Source organism: Mustela lutreola, chromosome 4, assembly GCF_030435805.1.
Source record: "Mustela lutreola isolate mMusLut2 chromosome 4, mMusLut2.pri, whole genome shotgun sequence".
Taxonomy (NCBI): Eukaryota; Metazoa; Chordata; class Mammalia; order Carnivora; family Mustelidae; genus Mustela; species Mustela lutreola.
The window spans coordinates 41,057,890-41,077,583 of NC_081293.1; the positions used below are offsets into that span (position 1 = coordinate 41,057,890).

General features: G+C 37.0%; 1 protein-coding gene across 10 annotated transcripts in view; it reads right to left on the minus strand.

The window, feature by feature from the left end:
- Positions 1-19,694, minus strand: part of MAPK8 (mitogen-activated protein kinase 8) — a 102,314-nt gene that overhangs the window by 75,538 nt on the left and 7,082 nt on the right. For 3 of the 10 annotated variants that reach the window (XM_059169661.1, XM_059169662.1, XM_059169660.1), the window contains 2 exons: positions 10,355-10,423; positions 9,219-9,297 (listed from right to left, as the gene is read on the minus strand). The exons of the other annotated variants lie outside the window; for them this stretch is intronic. The gene's annotated coding sequence lies outside the window, so the exon portion shown is untranslated. The remainder of the gene's footprint in view (positions 1-9,218; positions 9,298-10,354; positions 10,424-19,694) is intronic. 10 annotated transcript variants of the gene reach the window in all.

Below are 19,694 nucleotides of genomic sequence, written 5' to 3' on the forward strand. Positions count from 1 at the left end.
TTACCCTAAGGATAAAATTCAAACGTTCAAGTGAAAATTAAAATTCTGGATTCTGGAAAATTTAAATCTGTTCTTGTGAATGCTGGCAGCTTCTTAAGATATTTCTAATAAGATAAGCAGTGATATGAACAAATAATTTCTTAATATCCTATAATGCAGCCACTCTAAATTTCTGGGTCTCAGGATCCCATATATTCTTTAAAAAAAAAAAGTTTTATTCATTTATTTATTTGACAGAGATGGACACAATGAGAGAGGGAACATAAGCAGAAGGAGTGGAAGAGGGAGAAGCAGGCCTCCGGCCAAGCAGGGATCAAGGGATCAAGCGCGGCTTGATCCCAGGACCGTGAGATCATGACCCTGCGCCGAAGGCAGATGCATAATGACAGAGCCACCCAGGTGCCCCTCCCATATACTCTTTAAAATTATTGAGGATCCCAAAGAACTTTTACTTATAATTTACACTGATTATATCTATCAATATCTATCTACTATGTTAGACATTAAAAACTGAATGTTTAAAACTTCAGTTATATTTAAAATACAATAATAACAGGGCACCTGGGTGGCTCAGTGGGTTAAGCTGCTGCCTTTGGCTCGGGTCATGATCTCAGGGTCCTGGGATCAAGTCCCGCATCGGGCACTCTGCTCAGTGGGAAGCCTGCTTCCTCTTCTCTCTCTCTCTGCCTGCCTCTATGCCTGCTTGTGATCTCTGTCAAATAAATGAATAAAATCTTAAAAAAAAAATACAATAATAACAAACCTATTACATGTTACTGTAACTAGTATTTTGGTAGAAAATACTTCTTTAAAAACACTTTTGAGAAGAGTGCCATTGTTTTACATTTTTACATATTCCTTTCCCTGTTGGCTTAATTTCAGACAGCTGGATTCTCTTATGTCCTTCTGAGCTCTGTTGCCACATCACAGGTCAGGTAATGTGGCCTCTGGAAAACTTGAGAACAAGCACAGAAAGAGCAAATAACAACTAAGTATTGCTATAAAAACAGTCTGACTTCATGGAACCCTTGAAACCCCTTCCTATATTTTCTACTGTTAAAGTTCAGAGATGTTAACAAACCTTAGAAGACTGAGATACGGAGACCAACACTGCAAATCTCTTACAAAACTTCTTGCTTCACTAAGGACACATTTCTTTTAGAGCAAAATCTATTTTTCTCTTCCTCTCATTAGCACTAGATAACATTCTTTTCAAAAGAAATGTTCCCTAACTTTAAAGAATTATCAGCAGGCCTTAATAACCAAAGGGAGGCAGAGAAGAGAAAATTACACCAGGAAATAGGATGCATAAATCCCATGTTAACATACCAAAGCACTGAAATTAGAATGCTAAGAATCTTGAATTTCCAGCAAAATATTCTCTTAAAATAAAAATACTCCCTATACAGTACCAGCAGAACTATGTACACCAGTAAACTTGTTACAACTATTCAGCTCTCTTTGTACCTTATATGAAGTCTTTTCACTTACTCTCCTTTTATATCATCACACTTCAAAATTCACACTCTAACTTGGTTTACTGAATGTTTTTATTAAGGAGATCTTTTTGGAGATCATCACTGTTCAAGAAAATATTTATCTCTTGACAAAAAGAATTGCAGCAAAGGCCAATAGAGCAAAACAATGAAATACAAGGCTCTGAATTCTTCCAATTAGGGATCTCAAAATTCTATTGCTTAAATAACTAATGCCCACAATGCCACACCAAAGCGTTACAGGAATATGGTGTTGCCCACTGCACCATAATTAAGAAGAAAGAAAGGGCAGAACTTGATGCAAAACCACATACAACACTTCCACTTAACCATCACAGGAGAGGCCACACATAGCAGTGATTAAAGCTCAGACTCTGGAGCAGATTATCTGGATTCAGATTCTGGCTCCACCACCCTGAGCAATTAACTTCACTGCCTGAGTTTTCCCATCTATAAAGTGCAGGATAGAGTAGAGTAATGGAGATTGTCAGAAAGACTAAATGTGTTAATTGTTAAGTGCTAGCAGATAGTATTTGTTCAAAAAACAAGAAACAAAAAACAAAACCAAAACCCTTAAAGCTCAAACACTTTAAATATAAATGATGAAATAATTTTAGAGATGCAAAAAAGCCAAATGGAATAATTCAGAACACTGCATACTCAATTTTCTAACTTCTTAAAAAGGTATGCAATGTGGTATGCAATTATCTTTTAACTCAGCACAAGCGCAAACTGCTAAAGTTCAAGTCAGCTTCAGGGACTTAATACAAGAATCTGAGTATATTTGAATACCTTTATGCCTACACATACTGAACAAGAAAACATTCTGTTTTTGAAATAAGGAAGGATGTAAAAAATAAAAGCATGGACAGGATATCTCTGTTGCTCTGCAGACAGCTGAAGAAAAGCAAAAAGCATAATCCTTTGTGGCAAATCTGTTCCAAGTCTAAGTGAAAGAAATGAATAATTATGCAAAACTCAGACTAAAACTAATTTCCTAAAAAATGGAGTGTTCCAGGCTGAAGCAGGGTAAGTACAACTCGAAACACAGACATCTTGTTCTGCCAGGAAGTACTCAATGACCAACAAGGTCAGATGAAAATGATAGAGCCATCACTTAAAGAAATTCCCACTGGCCAAATCTAGAGCCATGTGAGTATGAAAAAGAATAAAGACACATGAAACAAGCAAAAGGGGGTGGGGGAACAGAGCAGAAATCAACGGAACTGAAAACAGAAAAATAAAACAACAAAAACAAAAGCTGTTTTTTGAAAATATAAATAAAATTGATAAACTCCTAGCCAGACTAAGAAAAAAAGAAAAAAAGAGGGAGAGACACAAATTACTAATATAAAATGTGAAAGGGGGTCAACACTACCGATTACAAGTACATTAGAAGAACAGTAAAAGAATATTATGAAAAATTCTATACTCACAAATGTGTTAACTGAGATGAAATAATAGGCCAATTCTGTGAAAGATAAAATCTAACAAAGTTCACACAAACAGAAACAGATAATCAGAACATGACTTTATCAATTAAAGAAACTGAATCAATATTAACCTTTCCAAACTGTCAGCACCAAGTCCAGCTGTTTCACTGATGAAATCTACCAAATATTTACGGGAAAAAAATGACATTAATTATGAATTCTCCACAATCTCTTCCAGAAATAGAAGCAAAAGAAATATCCTCTAACTCAATGACTACGGCATTATCCTAATACCAAAATCAGATAAAGACAATACAGAAAAAGAAAATTACAGAACAGTATCTCTTACGAACATAGATACAAAAATCCTCAACAAAATATCAGCAACAAAATCCAAAAATACATAAAAAGAATTCTATACCACAACCAAAGGGTATTTATTCCAGGTATGCAAAGTTGGTCCTAAAATCTAATGTAACCAACCACATTCACAGGCTAAAGAAAAAAAGTCATATCACTGGAAGAGGAAAAGCCATTTGACAAAATCTTTTTTTTCCTCAATTGACAAAATCTAACACCCATTCATGATAAAAACTCTCAGAAAATTAGGACTAGCAACCATTCTCCTCAATTTGATAAAGAAATTCTCTAGCAAAACAAAACCCTATAATTAACATAAATTCAATGGTAAGAAACTGGATACTTTCCCTCTAGGTTTGGGAACAAGTCAAGGATGTCCCCTCTCGTCACGCGTATTTAGTATCATACAAAAATTTGTGACTACTGAAGTAAAACAACAAAAGAAAATAAGAAGTATATATATTGTAAAACAAAAAAATAAAGCTGTTCTTGTTTGTCAATGTGATTACATATGTAGTAATTCCTAAAGAATTCACACACAAAAAACTCCTAGTTGATAAAGTTGTTTCCTTTTGGGCATACATAAGTTAATTATAATACTGCTCTAAACATACACATGCTGGAATTAAACAAGTAAATGGATCCTGTATGGTAGGAGGCAGGTTTCTCACTGTTAGAGGAAATTACTATCACTAAGGAGAGAATGCCAGAAAGATCCATGTGGTAATGGATTAGAACTGAAGACAGTAAGCACTCATGTTTAGCTTAATATAGACACAGATGGTTATATAAAATATTTATAGATATGTGTATAAACACAAATGTATGTGTGTTATTAATACATACACACATTCATTTCTTAGCTCTGTCTGCTGAGAGTGACTAAGAAAAGCCACATCCCAGAGGCAATAAGCACACCTAGTACCTAGATCTTGGTTTCTAATTCTCTAATACCATTCTCCAATATAAGGAAATAGAGTTCCTTGGAAAAGTGGTTGATTCTAAAAGTGGGGCAGAAAATATGTAAGATAGGCTGGAAACACTTTGTAGTCACAGAAAGTAAGGAAATCCTTAAAAAAAAAAAAATTAAAGAAAGAAAGAAAAAAATTACCTGCTTTGATAGAGGTATGTTAAAGGAGCATAGGTACCAACTGGAAGACCTCTCATTGGCCAAAGCTGGAATTATTTGAGCAAGAAAATAAAGTAGAGCTGGGTTATAACTCAAAGTATAAAATAATCATGAACTTATAACTGATACAAATTACTGAATTAATAAATGGGAGAAGATACAAATTACTGAATTAGTAAATGGGAGAAGAGTTAAAACTCTCTGCAGAAAGATCCCACTAAGGGCGCCTGGGTGGCTCGGTGGGTTAAGCCGCTGCCTTCAGCTCGGGTCATAGTCCCAGGGTCCTGGGATCGGGTCCCATATCTGGCTCTCTGCTCAGCAGGGAGCCTGCTTCCCTCTCTCTCTCTCTGCCTGCCTCTCTGTCTACTTGTGATCTCTGTCTGTCAAATAAATAAAATCTTTAAAAAAAAAAAAAAAAAAGAAAGATCCCACTAATTTATGCACTGTACTCTTAAGGAGACAAACATAACTCCTCACTCTTTGAGTGTGGCTGCACATATTAACTTCTTGCACACAGTGACTTCTGCCGAACAGTACAATGGGGAGTAGAAAGGGAGTCACTTTATAGTGGAGAAATCTGACAAACACTATTTCAACCAGTGATCAAGGTCAACATCAGTAGCTGTAAACTATGTTAACAACATGTACCTCTGATATGATGTGATGAAAATGGCACTTTACCTCTATGATCTGTCTCCTCTAAACTCATAATCCCAGTCTAAAACTTAGAAAAACTTCAGACAAATTCCAACAAAGGGGAATCCTACAAAATACCTGACCAGTGCTCCTCAAAACTGTCAAGGTCATCAAAAACAATGAAGGAATGTCTGAGAACTCAATGACAAGAAGCTTCTAAGGAAACAGACCAACTAAATATAATGTGGTATCCTGGATAGGATACCTGTAACAGAAAATAACAGAAAAAGGACATTAGGTAAAAACTATGGAAAACTGAATAAACTATGTACTTTGGTTAATAATAATGTATTGGGGTGCCTGGGTGGGTCAGTCCTGGGATTAAGCCCAGCTTGGGGGTCACTGCTCAGTGGGGAGCCTGCTTCTCCCTCTCCCTCTGCCCCTCCCCTCCACTCGTGTGCACACACACTCTCTCTCTCTTTCTCAAATACAATCTTTTAAAAAAAGCATGTATTGATATTAGTCTACTAACTGTCATAAATGTACAATACTAATATAGGAAACTGCTGATAGTAAGAGAATCTGGGTGAGGGTATAAGGGAAATCTAGGTAATATGTTCTCATTTTTTCTGAAAAGCCAGAATTTCTAAAAAAGCCTACTAAAAAAGGAATAGTGAGGGGAAGGAGGCAAGATGGCATTAAAGTAGGGGACTTTATTTCATCTGGTCCCTTGAATTTAACTATGTAACTATCAAATCATTATGAGCACCTATAAATTCAATCTGAGATATAAAAAAAGAATTGCTGAAATTCCACAAATAGAAAACCGACCACTTTTTGCAAGGTAGGGGGTGTGGAGAAGTGAATCTGAGGGGATATATCAGAATATAAATGGTGTGTGTGTGGGAGGGGGAAACTCCATAAGCTGGCTACTGGAAAGTGATATAGCTGTGGAAAACCTTCAGGGAACAAAAAGCCACAAAGAATCACCCCAAGCAGCTTACACTGAGCCCAGTCCCAGGCAAGGGGCAGTGCAACTCTGCCCAGGCAAAGACATCAGAGAATCAGTACAGTAGCACCCTCCCCCAGAAGCCCAGCTGGAAAAATCAGGAAAACACTAAGTTTACTAAGCACACAGAAATGCAAAACTCCAGCATCGGGGAAAACAGTATATAGAATTTGAGATTGTTTTTTCTCATGATTCTTTTATATTTCAGTTTCAAATTTTCCTTTTCTTTTTTTCATTTTTCCCTTTTCAATGAGTTTCTTATTTTAAGTCTTTTTAAGTTTCTATTTTTAAGTCTTTTTTAACCTTTATTTTTACATTTATACTTTGTAAATATATTCTTCATTTTTTACTTTTCACTATATTCAACTTTATTTTTGTACATATTCAAGTTTTGCTTCTTTTACAATTTTGGGATATAATGTCTTCTAACAAACAGACCAAAAAACAGCTAAGACCAAGTGGATCACCCTGTTTTGTCCACTTGGGAAGATTATATTCTTTCCTCCCTCCTCTTTTCTCTGTCTCTGTCTCTCTCTTTTTTTTTTTTAGTTTCCAACCTCTTTGGATTTGTCTAGTGTGCATTTTGCTTGGGTCATGGTTAATATTTTTTATTTTGTTCTCTTGTTCACCCATTCTCCTCTAAGCAAAATAACTAGAAGGATGAATTTACAACAAAGGAAAAAACTGGTGTAATACTGTCACAGGCCTAATCTATATGGATGTCAGCAAAATGTCAGAGCTGGAATTCAGGATACTGAATATAAAGTTACTAGCTGGGCTTGGAAAAAACATTAAAGACACTAGAGAATCTCAGTGCAAAAATAAAATCTAATCAGGCCAAAATAAAAAATGTTTTAACTGAGATGCAGTCTAAAATGAATGCTCTAACCTCTAGGGTAAATGAGGCAGAAGAGCTGACACAGAAAACAAGATGAGAGGAAGGAAGCTAAGGAAAAGAGAGAAAAACGAATGGATCATGAGAGGAGGCTTTGAGAAATCAGTGACACCACAAAGCAAGACAGTATTAGAATTATTAGGGTCCTAGAGGAAGAAGAGAGAGAGAGGAGCAGAAGGTATATTTGAGCAAATCATAGCTGAGAACTTCCCTAATGTGGCAAAGAAAACAGACATTCAAGTCTAGCAGGCAGAGAATGCACCCCCCCAACCCAAAATCAGTAAAACTAGATCAACACACTAGCATACAACAGTGAAGCCTGCAAATTTCAGAGATAAAGAGAAAATCCTAAAAGCAGCTCAAGATAAGAAGTCCTTAACCTACAGGGGTAGGAACATTACACTGGCAAGCAGACCTATCCAAAGACCTGGCAGACCAGAAAAGGCTGGCATGATATATTCAGAGTACTAAATGAGAAAACATGCAGCCAAGAATATCCAGCCAGGCTGTCATTCAGAATGGAAGGAGAGATAAAGGGTGTCCAGGACAAACAGAAATAAAAAGAATTTGTGATCATTAAACCAGCCTGTAAGAAACATTAAAGGGAATCCTGTAAGCAAAGAGAGCCCAAAAGTAACAGACCAGAAAGAAACAGAGGCAATCTACAAAAACAGGGACTTTAGAGGTAATACAATGGCACTAAATTCATATCTTTCAATAGTTACTTGAATGTAAATGGGCTAAATGCTCCAATCAAAATACACAGGGTATCAGATTGCATTAAAAAAAAAAAGCAAGACACAGCCATAGATGCTGTTTACAAGAGACTCATTTTAGACCTAAAGTCACCTCTAGATTTAAGAAGAACACAGACAGCAACCTCTTTGACCTTGGCTGCAGTAACTTCTTGTTAGACATACCTCCAAAGGCAAGGGAAACAAAAGCAAAAATGGACTATTAAGGAATTCATCAAGGTAAAAAGCTTTAACACAGCAAAGGAAACAGAAAATAAAACTAAAAGGCAATCTACAGAATGGGAGAAGATATTTGCAAATGACATATCAGATAAAGGGCTAGTATCCAAGATCTATAAAGAATTTATCAAACTCAATATCCCCAAAACAAATAATCCAGTCAAGAAATGGGCAAAGGACATGAACAGACATTTCTGCAAAGAAGACATTCAAATGACCAACAGACACATGAAAAAAATGATCCACATCACTAGACATCAGGGAAATACAACAAAACCATAAGGAGATATTACCTCACACCAGTCGCAATGTCTAAAATTAACAAGAGAAGAAACAACAAATGGTGAAGATGTGGAGAAAGGGGAACCCTCTTACACTGTTGGTGGGAATGCAAGCTGGTACAGCCACTCTGGAAAACAGTATGGAGGTTCCTCAAGAAGTTAAAAACAGAGCTACCCTTTGACCCAGAAACTGCACTACTACTTACTCCAAAGATACAAATGTACTGATCTGAAAGGGCACCTGCACCCCAATGTTCATAGCAGCAATGTCCACAATAGACAAACTCTGGAAAAAGCCCAGATTTCCACCACCAGATGAATGGATAAAGATGAGGTAGAAATATACAATGCAATATTACTCAGCTATCAAAAAGAATGAAATATCACCATTTACACTAACATGGGTGCTGGAGAGTATGATGAGTGAAGTAAGTCAATCAGAGAAAGGCAATTATCATATGGTTTCACTCATATGTGAAATATAAGAAACAGCAGAGGGAAGGGACGGAAAACTGAATGGGAAGTCATCAGAAAGGGAGAACAAACCATGAGAGATTCTTAATTATAGAAAACAAATTGAGGGTTGCTGGAGGGGAGGTGCAGGGGGTGGGGGGAATGGGGTAATTGGGTAATGGGACATTAACGAGGGCATGTGATGTGATGAACACTGGGTGTTATATGCAATTGATGAATTACTTAATACCACATCTGAAACTAGTGATGGCTAATGGAATTTTAATTTAAAAAAAAAAAAGGAATAATGACTGGAATGATTATAAAAACAGTAAAAAAACGCTGCAGATTTCTGTCATACTGAAAGAGAGAGAAGAGAGAAAGAAAGATGACTAGTTAGCAGTCATCTCCAGTGGTGGCAGACAACTTTCTTTCTCTCTTCTCTCTCTTTCAAAACATCTAGTTCAGAGTAGACATCACGTTCAGAGTTTCAGAATTTCAGTTTTCAGAGTTAAAAAGTTGATTATCAAAAGAAAATAAGCATTTCCTCACCTTTTCAGGAAAAACTCTAGTTCAATCCTACTTGACAAGAGAAAGGTCTTTTTAATGGTCGATAGTTGGCTAATATATCCTGAAGGATGACAGGGTTAGAAAAGAACATTTCGTGAGCTCAAGTGAAATAACTAGTTTAGACAAGACTCATCAATAAAGGCTAAGAAACATTAGGCAAAGGCTGCTGGGAAACAGAATATTCTCAGGGAACCAAATCATTGCCTCACTGATCAGGTGCTAATTACAAAGAAGGAGGGGAAAAAATCCCATCTTTATAATGGATAGATCTAATGAATACCACCTAACCAAATGACTATAATTTGGGCAGACAACCTGGTGTTATATGTCTTGAGTTATGAATGAATATAATGTACACAGGAGCATCTAAGCCAAAAAACCTAAATATAATCCAGCCTCTAGACCAAACTTTCTATTTTTAGGAAACACAGTAGGTGCAGATACAAGTTAAATACCACAAGGAAACAATCATACAAATCCAGAATGTGGAAAGTTCTGCCAGACAACTGGTCTTATCTTAAGAAGGCAATATTGGGGGGCACCTGGGTGGCTCAGTGGGTTAGGGCCTCTGCCTTCGGCTTAGGTCATGATCCCAGGGTCCTGGGATCGAGCCCCATATCTGGCTCTCTGCTCAGCGGGGAACCTGCTTCCCCCTCTCTCTCTCTGACTGCCTCTCTGCCTACTTGTGATCTCTGTCTGTCAAATAAATAAATAAAAATCTTAAAAAAAAAAAAAAGAAGGCAATATTGGTGGTAGGGGGAAGGGGAGTGGAGGTAGGAAGACTTGTAGTACAGCAATCTCCCCTTATCTTTCCACAAAGCAGATGAAGCTCCTTCTCATCTACCATCATCATGTCAATACTAGCCTAATGCTATTCACAATACCTATGTCATTCATCTCACTTGTCTCATCACTTAAGCATTTTATTACCTTATATCATCACAAAAAAGGTAGAAGAAGTATAGTACAATAAGATATTTATAGACCACATTCACATAGCTTTTATATAATTATGATCAACATATCCTTATTAATCTCTTATTCTGCCTAATTTAGAAATTAAACGCTATTATAAAAATACATATATTGAAAAAAAAAAACAAAACAGGGTTTGGTACCTGCAGTTTCAGGCATCCACTGGGGGTCCTGGAACATATATTCCACAGATGGGGAGGCATATTAAGTGTCTAAAGCAATAACAAATATTATGCATGAACTCTGATTGAACCCTAGAGTTTGAGAAAACCATCTGCAAATGGACAACTGAAGAAACCCGAATATAGACTAAAACTTACAGCTCCATTTTAAAAGAATGACATCTGTAGGAAAATGTGTTTAATTTTTAGAGATGCATGGCAATGAAAGACCCCTCCCCTAGAAGACAGATAGGATAACTAACCGCTGGTTTGCTTTTCTGTGAACCGCTGGCTTTTAGGCGTAAATTAGGTTATTAATTGCTTATTAATTGCTCTTTTGCCCTTCTGTAACTGCTTGGCTTATAGAAATAATAGAAGACGCCATGATGGCATTCCTACCTTCCCCCTTCTTGTTCCCCCTCCCTGCCTCTCTCCTCCCGCGCGCGGGTCCTTAGAGCCAATCAGCAAACTCCAAGTTTGCCTTTTTCAAAAGTTCATTTTTTTTTAAATTTTTTTTTTTTTAAAGATTTTATTTATCAGAGAGAGAGAGAGAGAGAGCAAGCACAGGCAGACAGAATGGCAGGCAGAGGCAGAGGGAGAAGCAGGCTCCCTGCGGAGCAAGGAGCCCGATGTGGGACTCGATCCCAAGACGCTGGGATCATGACCTGAGCCGAAGGCAGCTGCTTAACCAACTGAGCCACCCAGGCGTCCCAAAAGTTCAAACTGTTAACCAATCAGTTGCGCCCCACCCAAAACTTGTTTGTACCTTCCTATAAAAGACCCTGCCTCACTCCAGTGTGCTCAGCTAGCAGGAGCTGCTGACCACCCGCAGGCGCGCCCTGACCACCCGCAGGCGCCTGCGTAACAATAAAGAACCTCTTGCTGATTGCATCCAGTGGCAGTGTTGGATTCTTGGGTAAGGGGATCCGCGGGTCTTTCAGCACCATTTAGGGGTCAAGTGCATACACAAATACGTATTGTATAAACAAATTTGTATAAACAAATACTACAAATACTACAAAATGTTAACAACCATATCCAAATGGTAGTCTGGCGTGCTTATTGTACGATTCTTTAAATTTGCATGTTAGAACATTTTTTTAAAGATTTTATTTATTTGAGAGGGAGAGAGAGAAATGGAGCACTTGCATCAACAAGGGAGGGGCAGAGGGACAATCAGACTCCCCACTGAGTAGGGAGCCCAACACAGGGCTTGATCTTGGACCCTGAGATCATGGACCTGAGCCAAAAACAGAAGCTTAACCAATTGAGCCACTCAGGCACCCCTGAAGATTCTTAAAGTAGATTGGGGGTGGTGAGGGAGAATGAGGGGAAAAAAAAAGGCTGCCCGAATGAACTGTAAAGCACCAAAATATAGTAATAGATTCTATTGACAAATGTAACAAACTTTCACATTTTAAATTAGCATCCTATAACACATACACTGCATAAACATTAGGAAGGTGGAGCACGGAGGGAATCAGTTTAAGAAACACTTCCCACCTTCCGAAAGTTTAAAATATCAACCAAAACAATGCTGATAAAATCACCTCAGACAGGACACCTCCAATGTCTCTCATTTTCTCAGAAGAAAGGTGACTACAAAAGAGATATCATTTTCATTGTTCAATTACAGTAACTGAAAAGTAACAGAAAATTTTATAACTTAGAAATTTCAGTAATACAGGAAATGAGTTGGACGTTCAAGAATATAAATGAACTCAAGAAGAGTGTAAGTTAACTAAAATTAATAGCTATATGATTTCCTATACCTTATATTAATAATGGATTTCACAGAAGTAAGTTCTTCTTAATCCCTTAATAGAGGCTGTGCTGCAGATACATACTGCTACAAAGCATAACCATTGGCCCCAAAGTCAAACCCTTCATAATGCCTTAGAACAAATTAAAATCAAATTTGTGGAACAAATTTAAAAATTTTACTTAAGATAACGGAACAGATACTTCCCTGTGCCTGTTCCAATTCTACAGCCACATAACTATAACAATCTCATGCTGATAAATGTCAGCTCCTTTTACACATAACTGTCCTTTGATAGTCCTAATAGACATGAAAATGTTCCTTAGCTTTATCTCTCCCAAACTTTGCAAAAATATCATTCTCTCTGCCATTTGCTTCCTCCCTTTTCTAATCCTGTTTTTCCCTTTTCTTTTTTTTTTAATTAATTAAATTTATTTATTTTTAGCATAACAGTATTCATTATTTTTGCACCACACCCAGTGCTCCATGCAATCTGTGCCCTCTATAATACCCACCACCTGGTACCCCAACCTCCCACCCTCCCACCACTTCATTTGTTTTTCCCTTTTCTAATAATTGCTGTAATACATATAATATGGCTACATAATACATATATAATAACACTAGTACCCAAAATCTCACCTTGAAAAAAACTAAAACTACATATACTGGAAATCTTAAGATATAGACCTTCATGAAGCTCACAAATTACTTTGGTGAACCAGGTAATTCAGACTAATCTCCTACTGAGAACAAGAAAAACTGGATACCTGCTTCCCCCAGGTAAAATCAGAAAAACAAACAAAACCCCCCACACCTCTTTGAAGGTTTCAGAATGCTAACAATGCAGTAAAAAAGGTAAGGAGGCTAAGATTTGAGACAGTAAGGAAATTCTCAGAGGTGGGCCAAGCATCTGGGGCCATTTTTCCTAGGTTACATCTGTCAATTCCATAAGGTAACTGAGAAAGCTTCACAGACCTACAAGACTGGAGAACTTAAATATGGGAGGTAAGGGCCCAATGCAGTATGGGAGTAGGGAAATGGGGACTGGAGGGGGGACTTATAACACCCCTGGTTTTATGTTAGGACCCCAAAGAATCATATCCTAAAAGCAAACAAAACATAAAATAGGCTAGCCTTTGCAAAGTGTGGAGCCCATCTTTGAAACATTTCAGTCTCTGGATTAAGATGATACAGGATAGTTCATTATCCTATTTAGTTCCACTAGATAGCTTCCTACTGAAAGCAAACACAAGTCTTTCATGGAAGGAGGTAACATCATCCTTAAACCAGAAACTATCCCTAGGTTTTTGCATATGTAATGCCTTAATAAGAAACATCCAGGTAGAAAAGACGAAGACAACATGATGAAAAACTGAATAATACAAAAGCCTACATGAAAATATCTACAAAGGATCAAAATAATAAAGTTACCCTATACAGACATGCTTAACATTTTCAAAAGTTTTTGTTTGTTTGTTTGTTTGTTTTTTAACTGAGAAGGTACCTGGGTGGCTCAGTTGGTTAAAGGTCTGCCTTTGGTTCAGGTCATGATCTCAGGGACCTGGGATCCAGCCCGGAGTTGGGCACCCTGCTCAGCAGGGAGTGTGCTTCCCCTCCCACTCTGTACCTGTCATGCCCCCACCCCTCGCCCCCCTGGCCCCGCACCATGTGGCTCCTTCTCACTCTCTTTCTCTCTCTCAAATAAGCAAAAACTTTAAAAAGACAAAAAATAACAACAGAGTCATGAAAAACTGGCCCAGGACAAAAGTCTGCTAACTTTGAAATTTCAAACCATACCTCATTTCCTACTCCTTAGATTCATCTCTGATTAAAAATTCCCACAGCTGTTCTAAACCTTCCTTATTCAGGTCCACACACCTCCCAAAAGAGTATCTACTAAAGAAAAATGTGTCATTCAGTAAAAGGAATTCTACACAAAAAGGCCCTTTAACCTGCCTTACTGGTTCAGTCCTTGAGAGGGAATATAGTCCATTCATTTGCCATAAGAGCATAAACTGTTATAGAGAACCAACACAGCTCAAATCGGAGATTTCCAAGCATTTTACATCATAACACATTATAGACAACCTCCAGGTGTATCTGTATATAAGCATACTCAACTTAATTGAAACACAAATTTCAAAAAAACCATTCTTAGCTAAAATAATCAAGGCCAGGTGGCTGATATAATGACTGGCATATTATAGATTAATAGAATAGAACTGATAGTCCAGGAAAAAAAATTTTTTTTTAAAACAAAGATGATAAGACAGTTCGATAAGAAAGCACAGTATTTGCAACAAATAGTGCTAGGACATTGCATGTCCATATGCCAAAGAATGGAGTCAAATCCCTTCTGCACACCATACACAAAAAATTTTACTCAAAATAGATCACAGGACTAAATGTAAGAGCTCAAACTATAAAACTTTTAGAAGAAAACACAAGAGTTCTCTTCATAACCTTGAGCTGGGTGATGGTTTCATACATAAAACACCAAAAGCACAAGCAACAACAAAAGAAACAGAAACTGGATTTCATTAAAACTAAATCTTTTGTGCTTGAAACAATACTATGAAGAAACTGAAAACAGGAGAAAATATCTGCAAATCACATGTCTGATGAAGGAATTGTACCTATACTACCTAAAAAACCCAGCTTAATAATAAAAAGGTAACCCAACTTAAAAACAGGCATAGAATCTAAATAAACATTTCTCCCAAGATAGACAAATGACCAATAAACATATGTAAAGATGATCAACATCATTAGCCATCAGAGAAGTGCAAATCAAAAACACAATGAAATACCACTTCCCATCCATTAGGAAGGCTATATCAAAAGACAGTCACAGACATTGACAAGATGCAGAGAAACTGAAACCTTTGTACCTTGCTGGTGGTAATGTAAAATGGTGCAGCCACTTTGAAAAGCCAGTATGGCAGTTCCTCAAAATGTTAAATATGGAATTATCCATACGACCAGCAATTCCATCCAATGTGGTTAAATATCCAAAGGAACTGAAAATCTGTCACACAGAAACTTGTACGTGAATGTCTATGACAGCATGACTTAAAGCCAGCTAAATGCCCACCAACTAAAGAGTGGATAAATGAAATGTGGTGCCCCTGTAGGATAGAGTATTACTAGGCCATAAAAAGGAATGAAGTACTGATACATGCTAAGATGAACCATGAAAACATTGTGCTAAGTAAAATAAACCAGCCACAAGACCATATGTTACATGATTATATTTACATACAATGCCTAAAATAAATCTACAGAGACAAAAAGTAGAAGATAAGTGGTTGCTTGGTGCTGGGTAAAAGTGGGGGGTTGCATAGGAATGGGGAGAGTGATGCTAATAGGTATGGAATTTTTAGAGTGACAACTATGTTGTAAAAGTAGGCTGTAGTGATGGGAGCACTACTCCATGAGAACAAACAAAAAATAACTTGTATATTTCAAACAGGTGAACTGTAACGGTATGTGACTTAAATCTCAACAAAGCTGTTAAAAAATTCTTAGTCTCTTACTTTATTACTTGTGATATTTCACTGTGATATTCTGTTTCATTTCATTTAAAAATACATTAGTAGTAACCTCCTGAATTCATCACTGGCTATTTGAAAAACACTGCCGGAGTCCTCCAACAGTAGAACAAATGCCCACTTCTATGATCAGGACTAACCCCATCACACCTCACATTCCAGAAAAAGTCCAACTCTTCCTGGTCATCTTCCCCAAATTCTTACTGCCACGGTATTGAGTACATCCTCCACTTTACCCAATCTTTCAATCCTCCTAGGCCCTTCACTGGCCTTCTGAAATTCCTAATTTGTGATAGCCAAATTTAGCTGATTATACTACCTTTACCGTTCCTTATTATCATCTACCCTCCTTCAATTCTTCCCCACTGACCGAGGATGTTGTCGAATAGTTAGTTCACAGTGAAGTATCCTTATTTCCTTACCACTTGCTTGTATTCACCAATGACTGACCCCTTTGACAGCTCAGCCTCTCTTATTCACTGGCCTCCTCATTTCCACAGACTTTTCATTCAATTCCACCTTAGCAGCCCACTCCAAGTCCATCCTGGGTATTATCATTGCTAGAAGAAACTACCATACCTGTTAAATCTCTACTTCAAGCATCCCACTCTGACCAACACATTCAAGACTTCTAGAGCATTACTTTATCCCATCCCACTCACCTCTAACAATTCCCAATAAACTTTCTTACTACCCACCCTGACTTCACCACCTTTCTTAACCAGTTAAGATTTTATGATTAATTCCACTCCTGAAAGCACTCCTAACAAAACCAAAACCACACACACACACACACACACACACACACACCTCATTACCCTTGTCCCTTCCCTTTTCCTTATTTTATACTGACCTAGTTTTATGTATCACTTTGGCAGGGTAAGGGGCCTATCATTCAATCAAACACAGATCTAAGTGTTGCTATGAAGGTATTTTGCAGATGTTGTTAACATCCACACTCATTTGACTTTAAGTGAAAGAGACAGTTCTCAATAATGTGGGTGCTTCTTATTCAATCAGCTGAAATATCTTAAGAGCAAAACTGAGGTTTCCCTGAGGAAGAGGAAATTCAAGTCTGCAGCATCAGCACCTGCCCTACAGATTTCCAACTTGTCATGCTGATACTTGCTAAGATGTATAAGCATCTTAGCTTAAAAACTGAAACACTTTAACACAGGTAAAGTCCCAAAATAGTGCATGATAAATGGTTAAGTACTAAATACCTATCAGCTATAACATTATTAGAATATTCTGGATTCTTGTTTTCCCTTGGTTTTGATTTTTTATTTCTAGCTTATTCAACAGTGTGTGTGTCCTGGAGGAGTAAACCACCTCTGAATTTTGTGGGGGAGAAGTGGCAAGATACAAAATAAACTATGAAATATCCATTAAACAATTAGATCCCTACTGACTTTCAGCCAAGTATCTTCACACACAATATAGCTACCCCAAACCCAACAGCCAAATCAAAGTCACTCCCTCAACTCCCTCCCCTACCTTCATGCTCTCTAGACTTGCAGATTTTTGCCAGTATTCTTTTTCTAAGCTTAAATCCTTCCTGTCCACGCTCACTTGCTGCTCACTTCTAAAGGGTCAAGCTATATAGAAGTTATATAATCTATTACCTAGAAGAATCTATATAATAGATTGTTTTCTATGTGCATAGCACCCAGAGGTAATTTCCAGCAGACTAAGTTACACTACTAGAAATTGCCTCTGGGTGCCACGCACATAGAAAACAATCTATTTGTATTATTAAATAATAGACAAAAAAGTTAATTACCAACTCTGCATTCACTGTCATATAATCACTACATTGTCTTTTTGACATTTTAAAAACCACAATTCAAGTTTTCTTATATTAATGTTGAAAAACTTTACATTGCTTTAATTACTCTCATAATCCCTCAATTTCAATTACTATTCATATCCTTTAAATATACAGCAAGTACAGGTATTTTGATCCTTATTTTACACATTGTAGAGAAAAACTATGTTTTAAAAATCATTGCTACCAATGCAATAAAAGAAAACACTAGGGGTATAAAAGTTGGGAGAGGGGAGATAAAAAACTGGAGTAAGTAAAAAAAGGATGTATGATTTATACTTGAAAATAAAAAATTTGGGGTGCCTGGGTGGCTCAGTCAGTTGAGTGCCTCTGGCTCAGGTCATGATCCCAGCCAGCATCCTGGGACAGAGCCCCATCTCTGGCTACCTGCTCAGCAGGGAACCTATTTCTCCCTTCCCACTCTGCCTGCGCTCTCTATCACGATCTGTCTCTCTCAGATAAATAAAATCTTTAAAAAAAAAAAAGAAAGAAAAGAAAAACTACAGAATTATTACAAATAGTAACAATTTCTAAAAAGCAAATTATTTAATATAACTAGTCAATAAGCAAAAAAAACAGCTTTCTTTTATATAACCAGGTAGCTGAAATGGAAGAAAAGATGCAATTTCTAACAGCAAAAGAAAGAAAGAATAGCGCAAAACCTAAAAATGCTGTTAGGAATTCAAAAAGGGAATTGAAAAAAATGAAAAGATTAAGTTTTCCCATATTCTTGGATAAAAAGAACACCATAAAACTGCCAATAAATACAAAAAAAGAATCCTAAACACAAACTAAATCAATGTGATAGAGGTTAATCAAGGTGGGAAAGGTGGTGGCAAGAAGGACATATTAACTTGAAAAGGGCATGAGTAAATTTTCTGGGTGATGGTAATGGTCTATATTTTGATCTGGGTATTGCACAAGTAATATACAGGCAAAATTCATTATGCTGTGCATCTTACTATATGCAAACTTTACCTCCATAAAATAAGTAATTAAGTCATCTCAACAGAAATGGAAACTAGACTAGGGATTGATTCCCAAGTAGGCAGACAGATCAGTGGACCAGAAATGGTCCCAAATACACTTAGCAATCCAGTAAATTATTAAGGTAGCATTTCAAATCTGTAAGACAAAAATGGATTATTTAATAAATGATGTTGGGACAACTGGATGGTCATGTGGTGACAAAAATAAGGTTGAACCTATACATAATAGCTTGCCCCAGAATAAACTCCAAATAGGTTAAAAAGAAAAAACAAAAAAACAAAACCAAAACCAAAAGGCAGAGAGAGATGAACAAAAAAAACCCTAAGAGTACTGGAAAGATAACATTTGATAATTGCTGGATAATGCTGAGTCAGGGAAAGACTTTCAAACAATGACATACAATTTAGAAGTCAATAAAGATTGGTAAGCACTTTAACTGCTGGGGGAAAAAAATCAGTGTGATAAAACCACCATAAACAAACTAAAAAGTAAAGAGCAAATAAGGAAAAATACTTCCAAAAAATAGCATACAGCTATTTTCCCTAATGTAAAAATAAATTCCCTAACATAAAAATAAATTCGACAAATCTGAGAAGTAACAAAAGTGACATAAAAATAGGCAAGAATATGGACAGTTCACAATGAAGAAAATATAAATAGCCCTTGAAAGACAAAAGATGTTTAATGTTACTCATAATAGCAGGGCTGATGGAATGTAAGTTGAAACAGTTTCTTCAAATGTTATTTTGGCAATATCTATCAAACTTAGAAAGCACATACATTCTAGGAATTCCACTTCTGGATATGTATACTACACGTTTCTATACAAGTGTTAAAAAATGTATATATAAGGAATCCACTGTACCGTATCTTTTCATAGCAAAAGGCTGAAAACCATCTAAATGTACATCAAAAGGGGTACTTAAATCAATACTGAACCTGTATAATGGTGTTACAGACTGAACTTGTGTGTCCCCTTTGGGAATTCTGGAGGTAATTAGGACTACAGGAACTCATGAAGATGGAACCCCATGATGGGATTAGTGTCATAAAAAGAAGAGAGAGCAGTGAGGACATGTGAGGACACAGTGAGGGGACATGTCAAGCCAGGAAGAGTCCTCACAGGAACCAAATCTCTGAGCACCTAGATCTTGCACTTCCCCAGCCTCCAAAACTGGAATGTTTATT